The sequence below is a fragment of the Pinus tabuliformis genome, chromosome X (genome assembly GCF_031772625.1).
Source record: "Pinus tabuliformis cultivar Carrire ecotype Pingquan chromosome X, CPIR1, whole genome shotgun sequence".
Taxonomy (NCBI): Eukaryota; Viridiplantae; Streptophyta; class Pinopsida; order Pinales; family Pinaceae; genus Pinus; species Pinus tabuliformis.
In genome coordinates, this window is record NC_142308.1 from 1,694,501,983 (window position 1) to 1,694,514,398 (window position 12,416).

Sequence of the window (12,416 nt, forward strand, 5' to 3'; positions counted from 1 at the left end):
TTTATTGTCAATAGTGTGAAATTGTTTCTTCTTCAAAACAGTGTTTTGAAGAAGAAATCATCAGATATGTTTTTGTAATAAATAGGTAAATATTCCAAAGCCCTACAGTCTTCAATGGCAACAGCTTCAGCAACTCCAATCCTTGCAAAAGACAGCAAATTTATCAGTCCAAAATTCAGAAAAGCCATAGAAAGTGCATTGTATTAAATGACCGAATGTCAAATGCCAAAACATTACAAAATGGGTCATGAACCAAGCAAAAATCAAAGGTGAGTCTTTATAAAGGTATTTCAAGATATTTTGAACTCCTTTTGCATGCCAAGAGTGAAGAACATCATTCCAAAGTGAAACTGTGAGTTTGTGAGGAAGTTGGAGCCGCTTCAGGGTGCACGACGTATTGAGCTGGGTGCGCGACGCATCAGTGGCGCACTACGCATCAGGCCGCAACTTTCAGTGTAATTTTGCACGGGCGCTACGCATCAGGAGCGCACGGCGCGTTGGGTGAGGCGCACTACACATTGAAGTTTATGCCCAGAACTTTGCCAGAAATCACTAAAACGCACTAGACTTGTTCTCTGAATCATGTGATAGAATACATCGAGCCATTGAGGGACTCTTTGAAACTCCTCAGAATAATTTACGGATATTCTTGAAAAGTTCTTTGGCATATTGATAGAGCATTATGCTCATGTTAAACATATGAGTGTAGAGGGCGAGACTAAATCTTCTGTTCTACATTTATCTGCGGATGAGGTGAAAGATCAAACATACTTTCTTTCTCACCTTTCACAGGAACAACTGAGAAAGCTACTATTTCCTCTTGGCTGTATGTCAAAGGAAGAAGTGCGCAATCTTGCTGCTGAAAATGGGTCTTCCAAATAAAGATCGGAAAGATTCGCAAGGACTGTGTTTTCTAGGCAAGGTGAAGTTCAGTGAATTTGTGGCAAGACATATTGGTGAGATGGAAGGTATGCTTTAGAGGCAGAGACAGGGGATTTTCTTGGGAAGCACAGAAGATTTTGGTTTTATACAATTGGGCAGCGTCAAGGTCTTCGACTTCCCGGAGGATCATGGTGCTACTCCAGAGGATCTTGAAAATCTACAATGCTAGCTTTCCATTGTCCTTGGTGAATGGTTTGGTGTTAGTGGAATAAATGGCTTCCATATTTTTTATAATAGTAGCATTTCCATGCACTATTATAGCGATTTCATTGGCAATATGGCATATTTACAGACATCTCTTGAACTACACAGAGCCAACATATCAGCGATATATTGTTCGCATTATTTTCATAGTGCCGGTATATGCGACAATGTCATTCATGTCTCTGGTGATGGGCGATAAATCAATTTACTTTAATTCGATTCGGGAAATATATGAGGCATGGGTCATATATAATTTTCTTTCTCTATGTCTAATATGGGTGGATGGTCCTGGTGCTGTAGTCACAAGCTTAAGTGGCCGAGTATTGAAGCCATCATAGAATCTGATGACATGTTGTATTCCTCCTATTTCTCTTGATGGGCGTTTCATTCGACGTTGTAAGCAGGGTGCATTGCAGTTTGTCATTCTGAAGCCCGTACTTGTTGCAATTACATTTATTTTGTATGCAAAAGGAAAGTACGAGGATGGAAATTTCAGTGCCAAGCAAGCCTACCTATATGGAGTGCTAGTTTTTCTTGCAGCAAAGTCTGGCATGATTAAAAGTGCAGAAGATGCTGCTGATATTCAGAACTTTGTCTCGAGATGGCTATTGCTGCGGTGGGACATTTGTATGCATTCCCTTATAAAGTGTATGCTGAAGCAAACATAGGTGCATCTAGTGGTTTAACTAGGAGCCTTGGCCATGCTTTGAAGTTCAATGATTTTTACCATGACACAGTACATCAGTTTGCCCCAACGTATCATGATTATATCCTTTACAACAATGGAAAGATTATCAGAGAAGTGGAGGATCTGTATTCTGTGATGTGGCAGTCAATTGCAAATACTCCGACATTCGATCCGTCTTCAAAATACATGCAGTGGATTTACTCCAGATTATCAAGATCTTTTCCTAATTTCGGTAAAATGGCCAATGCATTTCCAGAAATTTGGGGGCAGTTGTAATTTCCAGAATGTGCAAAGTGGCAGAGAACAAGATCCGATTGCCTATGTTTGTCTTCAGTAATGGGATTGACACCTGTAAATGCCACCTCTTCATCAGTTATCAACAGATTCGAGTAGAAAATGGAGCGCTTTTCTATCTTCAGAAACGCTGATTGGCTCTTAGTTTTGTTTGTTTAATAATGATAAAACAAATTCCTTGTCTTGGGGTCGATGGTTTTTCCCCTAGCAGAGTTTATTTAATGTATTAAAAAATCATTTGTAAGGGGGGAGGAGAATTCTGAGAGCTGGTGGAGAATAGAGAGTTTCATTGTACAGCTGTTTGACAGAGATTTTAATGAAAATACACAGCTCTGGCTTCTGAGATTCCTGTGGTATGAAATTTAACATTTGTCTTTTCCTATGTCTCATGTGTAGCTTGTGATGTTTTACATTTCATCTCATAATCATTTCTGTTGAATACTTTTAAGTGAGAAAGGCAGAATCCAATTTATTTGCTCTGTCTTGAGGAAGTATTCATAGTTAATGTTTTCTTCTGTTTGACAAGGATCCATCTTCTATGCCCTTGTCGACTTCTCAGCAGTCTTGCCATTCCGTTTATCTCAATTTAATTGTTAAATTTCTTGCCTACCTTGCCTCATGAGATAATTTGCGTTTTTGATTATCTTTCTCTGTTCAAGCTTTTCTTAGCCCCATGTAGCCCAGAAAACCCCATCATTTATAAAAACTTCATTCATATCAATTTACTAGCCTAAGATCATTATTCATTATCGGTCATCTCAGCCCCTTTGAAGACTTTTCTGCCAAGATAGACCCAGAGAGATCCCTCTCCTGTCCTCGTAGGGCTAGCTACAAGGCTGAGTGTGGTATGATGTTGCCTTGAGTTTTTCCTTCCTCAGCCTGAGGCAGATTCGAGTGCTAACAGAGGACATTTTGGTGCAGACAAGACTTATGAGCAGTTGAATTAGTTTTATTTCTGGCCAAAGATGCGATCTAAAGTGGAGAAGTATGTGAAAAATTGTAAAGTCTATTAGTATGCAAAGGGAAGGAGCCAAAACACAAGTTTGTATGTTCCATTACCTATTCCAGATAGACCTTGGAATATGGTAAGTATGGATTTTGTTTTGGGTTTACCAAAAACTCAAAGAGGAAATGATTCAATTTATGTTGTGGTTGACAGATTTTCTAAAATCGCACATTTTATTCCATCTTATAAAACTAGTGATGCTACTCACATTGCTAATCTGTTTTTTAAGGATATTGTAAGGTTGCATGGGTTACCTAAGAGCATTGTTTCAGACAAAGACACCAGATTTGTTGGTCATTTTTGGAGGAAATTGTGGAAGAAGCTTGGTACTAAACTGAGTTTCATTTTAGCTTATCATCCTTAGACTGATGGACAGACTGAAGTTGTAAACAAAAGCTTGGGTAATCTTCTGAGAAGTCTTGCAGGTGAACATCCAAAATAGTGGGATCAAATTTTGGCACAGGCTGAGTATGCTTATAATGATTCTCCTAACAGGAGTACAGGGTAGAGTCCATTCCATATAGTTTATGGAATGCACCCAAGAGGAGTGTCTGAATTAAGAGACTTGGGAAAAGCTGAAATGAGAAGTGTTAAAGGAGAAGATTTTGCTTCAGAGATTCAAGAAATACATGAACAGGTAAAACAACAGTTACAGGATAGCAACATAAAGTACAAGAGTAGAGTAGATTTAAAGAAGAGAGAACTTAATTTTGAAGTTGGAAATTTGGTTTTAGCACACCTGAGGAAGGAAAGATTTCCAAAAAGGGAGTATAACAAGCTAAAATTCAAGAAAATTGGACCATGTAGAGTCTTGAGGAAATTTTCTGCAAATGCATATGAAATTGAATTACCCCCTGATATTGGAATATCTCCAATTTTCAATGTTGTTGATTTGTACAGGTATGAAAGTGGAAATGCAGATGATACAACAGAAGACAAGGAAGAATAAGAGGTTGACTGGGTAAAATAGTTACCTACAACAAAGGCATTGCAGCCAGAGAAGATATTGGATAAAAGAGTGTTTAAAAGGACAAGGGGACAAGAGTATTTTCAGTATTTGGTCAAATGGAAGGATCAACCAATTGCTGATGCTACCTGGATGACAGATACCATGCTACAGAAGTTGGGCAGTTTTGTAGAAGAGCTCATGGATAGGAGCCCATGAAGAATTTTGTCCTCAGGAGTTTGATGCAAGAGCATGAGGCTTGAAGACAAAATTATTCCAAAAACACAAAAAAAAGTTTACAAGCAAAGGAGTGGGATCCTTTAGATGTCACTTTATAAAGCTTTCTAGATAGGATTAGGCACTAGAATTCAAGGATTTGGATTATCTTGTAATTAATTCAAGTAGTTAGGCTTAGTTGAGATTCTCGAGGACAATATCATGTAGATTAGATAGGATTAGGCAGTTTTGATCCATTTACTTAGGATTTGGTTGTTGTATGTACAAGTATTTATGTAAGTTTTGAATTAATGTAAATGGATTTAGTTGTGGAGGATTAGACTATAAAATTCAAAATCTCTCTGTGCTTTTGTGTATTATATGCATGAATGGTCAATCGTGGAGGTTTGAAGTTCCTTCGTAATATTTTAGAGTGTTGTTGAATTCTAGTTTGGCCTCTGTAGAATTAGAGTTTCGTATAATATTGTGTTATTGTGTTTAAGTCTTCAATTGTTGTGTATGAATTAACTTAACGCATTTTGAAACCACATAGTTTAGTTAGCGATACCCTGAATCTGATAGTTGAGGACTAAACTTGGCAGAAGCGCTAAAACCTTGATGGCATGAGGAAAATCTGATAAATTCATGAGGAATCTAGGAAAAGACCTGAACTGTCTGATCGACAGATTTGATAGATCTAACGGTCATCGCGTGCTTACAAGCACAGTAGTTAAATAGAATAGAAAAGTGGTCTTCATAGGCAGAAGCTATTTCTCGCGCAAACTTAAGGTGGTAAGTTGTACTTTGAAAATTCATGCGATTCCACTTAGTAGCTGACACATAGCACGCGGAAACTGTTTTTCTCACATGCCCTCATCTTGTTATACATCGGCAAGAATTCCATGTGATATTATGCATCAATCGTTGGATCAAGTGGGATTGATCAATGGTGAAGATCATCTGGCTAGTTTGCGAGCAGGGAAACCGATAACCGTCAGATTGAGTGTTGAGATCGATGACAGAGGTTTAACGCGATAAAGGTTTGTGGAATGACGGACGCGATAAGGTTTTAAATTGAAGTTTTATTTCCTTTTTGATTTCATGGAAAGTCCTGAAGGTTTGGCAAATATCGGGAAAATTTAGTAGTTATACTCTTTTAGTAGAACAGTTAAATTTGGAGATTGATGACTGATACTCCAAAGGAAACCCGAGAAGAAGTTCCACTAGAACTTGAAGAAATCATTTCTGGTTTAGAACGATTATCCCTAACACCTTAAACCACCCCACCACACACCAATCTAAAAACTTTGAAATTTGAGCTATTTTTTGAGGACCTGATCATTCCTCCCAACTAGAAGCCTTTTGGACCCCAAATGAACACTTTCAGTTATCTAGACAATGAGGGTAGAGTTCCCTTACCTTTCCAATCTTGATCAATTTTTCCTTTAAAGGATTTGTTCCCTTGAGCCCCACTCGAAGGTAATCCACATTTCCTTGTTTTGAAGACCTTGTTCTTTTGTCAAGAATGGTGTCTTGATGTAGTTCATCAAGGTATTCAGGAGAAAAATTCTATATGGAAGGAATTTGAACATTCTCTCCTTGATCTTCAATCAAAGGAGGCTCATACAACCTTAATTTCTTAACATTAACAACAACATAAATTTGCATATATGAAGGCAAATCTAACCTGAAGGCATTGTTACCTTCTCCTTAGCCTCTCTTTGCTAACGTGAAGCCAAACTTCATCACCGACTTGGAACTTGTGATCTAAATGATGCTTGTCATGCCTTTCTTTGTACTTGCCTTGGCTCTTTTCAAGTTGTTCTTGAACTCTTTGGTGTACCGATTGGATTTGTTCAATGAACCTTCTTGCCTTTTCTATGTCACTATGACCATCAATAGAAACATCTTTGCCAAAACTGAAATCCAAAGGATACTTAGGCAATTATCCCAAGCATACCTCAAAGGGCGATTTTTGAGTTGAAGTGTGCTTGGTCTGGTTGTAAGCATGTTGAATATAGTGTAAATGTTCATCCCAAAACTTAGGATTCTTGCTACAACACCCACGAAGAATATGTATCACTATTCTGTTCACCACCTCTGTTTGACCATCTATTTGAGGATGAAATGTTGTACTCTTTTTCAATTTGGTGTCTATGAATCCCCACAAGCTTGACAAAAAATTCCCAACAAAGCAAGAATCTCGATGACTAACAATGGATGTGGGCAACCCAAAATGCACCCATAAATTCTGAAAGAACAACTGAGCAGTCTTTTCAGCTGTAACTTGCTTTTTGCATGGCATATAAATACACATTTTGTTGAACCTATCCACAACTACATACAAATAATCATGACCTCTTTTTGACAATGGAAGACCTCCTACAAAATCCATAGAAACACTCTCCCACGGTCATGAAGGAACCGGAAGTTGTGTGTACAATCCTAACTTCCTATTGCTAGGCTTACTAATTGCACACAATGAACATCCTTTAATAAAACGTGACACACTTTTGAGCATACAAGGCCAATAACAATACCTCTGTAGATGTGCCACCGTCTTACTTACACTGAAATGACCAACAACGAGAGAAGTATGTGCCTCTCTTATGATGTTGACTCTTTCTCCCCGTGGAATACAAAGCTTGCCAAGATGGTACAAAAAGTTATCATGCAAATGAAAATCGAGTTCCTCTACTTGGTTACTTTGACTCAAGCTTGCATAAACATATTGAAAGTAATTTTCTAATGCATATTGCTTAATATAAATTTCATGCAAAATAGAATTATGCTTGAGTAAAGTAGCTGCACTAACAATAGGCCTAGAAATCATATCAACAACTTTATTGTAGATACCTTTTTTATAACTAATTACCAAGTCGAATTGTTGAAGAAAAACCATCCATCAGAAGTGCCTTGATTGTTGCAGCTTTGATTGATATTGTAAGTATTGCAATGGTTGATGATCAGTGTGAATAATATTTTCCTTACCCATCAAGCAGCGTTTCCACTTTTTCACACTTTTCACCAATGCATATGATTCCTTGTCATATGTAGGATAGTTAATCACTGCACCATTGAAAGTTTCCGAATGAAAACAGATAGGATTACCATGTTGCATGAGGATTGCACCCATGGCGTAGTCACTAGCATCCATTTGAATCTCAAATGACTGTATCAAGTCTGGAAGTGCAAGTACTAGAGTTGAAGTGATCTTTTCCTTCAATGCATCAAAGGCCTTTTGTTGTTTTCCTCCCCACTGAAAAACTTTTTTCACACTTTTCAATGCATGCAAAGGAGCTACTGTAGAAGAAAAGTTAGCAATGAACTTCCTCCAATATTAGGCTGCTCCCAAAAAAAATATTACCTCGGTAACTGTCTTGGGCCTTGGCTAATTCAAAATGACATCAACCTTGGAGGGATCTATTTTCAACTCACCTCCTCCAACAATATGACCCAAGTAAACTAATTTTTTTTTTCCAAACTCACTCTTTGACATCTTTAAATACCATTGTTCTTTCTTTAATACATCAAGTACTTTTCTCATATGCATGACATGCTCATCACCAGATTTACTAAAAATTAAGATGTCATCTAAGTAGAATATAACAAACTCATCAAGAAATGGCCTCAACACATCATTCATCACACACATGAATGTAGCAGGAGCACTACATAAACCAAAAGGCATAACTAGCCATTCAAACAAATCTTGTTTTGTTTTGAATGTTTTCTTCCAAATGTCTCCTTCAACAATTCTAATTTGATGGTAGCCACTCCTTAAGTCCAACTTAGTAAAATATTTTTCATCTTTCAATTGATCAAGTAAATCGTCTATTCTAGGTTATGGGTAATGGTTCTTTACCGTAATATTGTTCAATGCATGGAAGTCCACACACATGCGCCATGTTCCATCCTTCTTTGGCACCAAAAAAACAGGTGAACCACATGGCGACAAATATGTCCTGATGTTTCTTTTATCCAAAAACTCTTGAATTTGATTTTTAATTTCTGCCCTTTCCATCATTGACATCCTGTACATGCCAATGTTAGGAAGAGGAAAATCTTGCTACAATTGTATCTCATGTTGGATTCCTCTCTTGGGAGGCAATCTTTTTGGTTCCTGAAACATATCATCATATTGGTTAACTACATCAACCAATTCAAATTTCAATTTTGAATCACAACCTTTAAAAACTTCATTATCAACATCATTCTTAGGTATTATAATTAGAAGCATAGAATTCTTTCTTGAATTCACTAGTCTTTTCATCTGCTCGGTATTAACAAGTGAAAGATTTAGTTTCTTTCTATGATCTCTCACAATATATTCTACTCCATATTTGAACAAGCTGTATTTGTTTTCATGTCTATGGAAGATAGATTTTATTTCATATAGGTACAGGATGCCCAAAACTATACCACATATGTCTAATGGCACAACATCAAGCTCCACCTCATTTATGAAATTTGCAGTAATGGCGAATTTCAGTTCACACTTTCTAGTAACCTGCAATTGTGCATTGTCAGAACCCATCCAAGTTGATATGGTTTATGATGTGGAATCATTTCCAAGTTTGAAATTTTGAAAATGTTTTCAGAGATAATATTGGCTTGAGAGCCATTGTCGAAAAGTGTATCAATTTTGCTATTTTTTGAGATCACCCTTCTGTGAAAAAGTTCCATCCTCTTCTTTTCATTTGGAGTTTCATTGTGTGAATTTGAAGTACTAGAGCTAGCAATTGATTCTTTTCCCTTCATACCCATGGCTGTAATTTTAGTTTCATCACCCGAATCAGATCCCAAATCCTATTGAGTGGTTGCAGTTGTCTCTTATTTTCCCTTGTCGTTGAATTTCTTTGGTTTCATTTCCGGATGAAGCTTCCAACAATGAGCTTCATCGTGACCCTCTTTGGAACAATGCTTGCATGTTAGCTTTTCTCCTTCATTCTTGATAGATGCATTTTTATTTCCCTTCCCTTTTCTTGACAGTGCTGGACCCGCCAACATGTCAGGGGATATCCCCGGTAAGAAGTCCCAACTGGACCTCAGACCGCTTGGTGTAGGAGTCTTAGCAGTGGAACATACGGTAATGCCTAGCATGATTTTGCACAGAGGCAAGCAAGATGTCCCTGTTGGTATCAAGGGTGTGATAGCTGCAGCGAGTCAAGGAAGGTGCATTAGAGGTTCTAACACATGGGGAGTGAGGTGAGTGCGCCCCTTGGAAACTTGTAATAGTACTCGGCTTGAAATGGAACACACAAGAAAAGATGCATCACCAGCTCGAAAGCAAGATAGTGAGCAATCCAAAGTGATGTTTAAACCAACAACACATCTACAACAAGATTCATACAATTTCATACAAAATAGTTCATACACAAATACGTAAGTTAAACAACATACATTGCTACAACAACCAGAATATTCCAACTACAATAACAACATATGCATGAAAACGTGTTGGCTCTGTTATATTAAGAAGTGTAAGTTCCAGTCATACAATACATCCATGTCCAACCACTAGTCCCAATAGTGGAATGTTACAGCCACAACCGCCTGCTCCTCCAAAGAGATATACTAGCTCTGTGCAGTGGAGAAGCCAAGGCGCGTTACAATACTATCAAAGCTTTCTCTAAGAGAGTCCTATCGGAGCTTGGCTTACCAAAAGCCTTTACAATGAGTTATGAGGTAATATTTATAGCAAAGGGTGGGGTGACCCTTGACATTGCCCTTTGAGACCATTCATCTACCCTCATGACTCTTCAACTACTCTATGACTGTTACATTCAACTATTGACACTTGAACTTCCACTTGACAAGACGTTACATTACAATGCACATGTGCCCATGTGAGACAAAATGGCTGTTGGGTGTGGAGCCTGATTATCTTCTATAGTACCGGCATATTGGACCCCAGTTCAAAATGGGGTGGCAACGCCGCCCGTAAAATGATCGCTGTCGTGGGGGGTCCAGGGACTTTATGGAGCCCCCCCTTGGCGGGGGGTTTCGGGGGCAGCGCCCCCGAAGCTAAAAACAACTGTAAAATTGCCTTGTAAAAGTATAGTAATTTCTAGTCAATCTGGGCCGTTCATTAGGCAGATGATCTGACGGTAGAACTTATGTTTAGTTTAGGGTTTTTTGCCCTAGAAGGCAACCCCTCTCTTTATATGAGGGCATTGTATTTGAGGCTGTGATATAGATGTGTATTCGGTGAGCGAGAAACAGAGAAGTGAGACTGTGAGAGAAAACAGAGGATATTACAGCGGATTTGCTGTAGGTTGTATCTCTTCATTTTGCTGGATAATAGAAAGGAAGGACTGGCTGTTCGAGGTGGACGTAGCCCAAACTAGGTGAACCACGTATATCTGTGTCTCTCTTGTTTTGTGCGTTTTCTGTGTTTATATTTCTGCAATATTTTATGTGTTCCATTGCTCCGTAATATATAATTTTCTAACAATGGCTTCAGTAAGCCATGCAAGAAATTACTGACACTCAAACCATTATGGTGAGACCAACTCTTTGACATGCTTGCGACGATTGAAGGTGATGAGATGATGCCAATCTTGGTTTTTCGTGATGGTGTCCATGCACTCAATGGTGACATATTGCTGAAGCGAACTCTTACCTACGTTGCATCCGGGTCCACTGATATGGCTCCTTTGTCCAAATCGTCTGATAGCATGTACATGGTCATCCTGTGTTATGAAACTAGCTCAAGAAAAGATAGAAAAGAAAGATCAACGCCTTAGAATTTAGCCTCTTCGAGGGGGCAACCTCCTTTACATTACATAAATGAACAATTCTTGGATGATACAAATGACAAAACCTCCTTTCTATATATAGGAGTCTAAGGAGTCACAATATAATCCAGCCGACCTAACAATAATAATATAAAGCCACAAAAATAACAATAGAGGGATTCTAAGGGGCACAGAAATAACAATATGGGGGTAATAGGGGCACACCAATATAAATAAGGGGTATAACTACAATAGTAATGGGGTAATCACTAGTATTATAGGGACCCAACATGCCCCTCTTCGTCAAAAAAGTGTTGTCCTCAACGCTTGAGCAGTTCTGGATACTTCTGCATAAAATTCTCATCCTCCCATGTGGAATCTTCAGCGGATAAGTTCTTCCACTTGATAAGATACTCTGAAATTGATCGATTTCGTAGCTGTCGAGTTCTTGTTTCTGAGACTGCTTCCAGTTCCAATATAATTTTTCCTTCCTCTTCAAGTTCTGGCAATATTGTTTGAACTGGGAGCTTGTCACCTATAACCTTCTTTAAACATGAAACATGGAAAACTGGGTGCAATCGAGAAGCTGCAGGAAGCTCCAATTTGTATGCCATAGTACCAATATTTTCCAACACCTTGTACGGACCATAATACTTTGGTGATAATTTATTATCCTTCTTAGCTTGCTTTAGGGACATTTGCTTATATGGTTATAGCCGTAGGAATACCCAATCACCTACATCAAAACTTCTTTCACTGCGATGTTGATCTGCCTGTTGTTTCATTCTATTTTGTGCCAACACGAGGTTATCCTTTAAGAGTTGGAGGACTTGTTGTTGATGTTCGATGTGATGTTCCACTGCCTGAACCTTATAATTTTCTCTTAAATATGATGTGATTGATGGTGGTTGGTACCCATAAAGTGCCATAAATGGGGTCATTTTTGTTGCTGTATGGAAGGAAGTGTTATACCACCATTCAGCCAGAGGCAACCATTTGACCCATTGTGTCTGTTTATCAGATACAAAGCAACGAAGATATCCTTCCAAACATTTGTTTACTATCTTAGTTTGCCCATCAGATTGAGGATGATAAGATGAGCTATGAGCTAACTGAGTACCAAGACAAGAAAATAATTCTGTCCAAAAATTTCCAGTGAAAATGGGATCTCTGTCACTTACAATAATCTTTGGATTTCCATGTAGCTTTTGAACTGTTTCCATAAATGCAGTAGAAACTATACTGGCTTTAAATGGATGTGATAATGCACAAAAGTGTGCATACTTGGTAAGTTTGTCAACTAACACCATGATGACACTCTTTCCCTCATACTTGGGTAAACTTGTGATAAAATCCATTGAAACCTCCTCCCAATGTTGG

At 38.3% G+C, this 12,416-nt stretch overlaps 1 pseudogene; it reads left to right on the forward strand.

The window, feature by feature from the left end:
* Positions 1-1,118: 1,118 nt before the first annotated feature.
* Positions 1,119-2,110, forward strand: LOC149146520 (uncharacterized; annotated as a pseudogene).
* Positions 2,111-12,416: the final 10,306 nt, after the last annotated feature.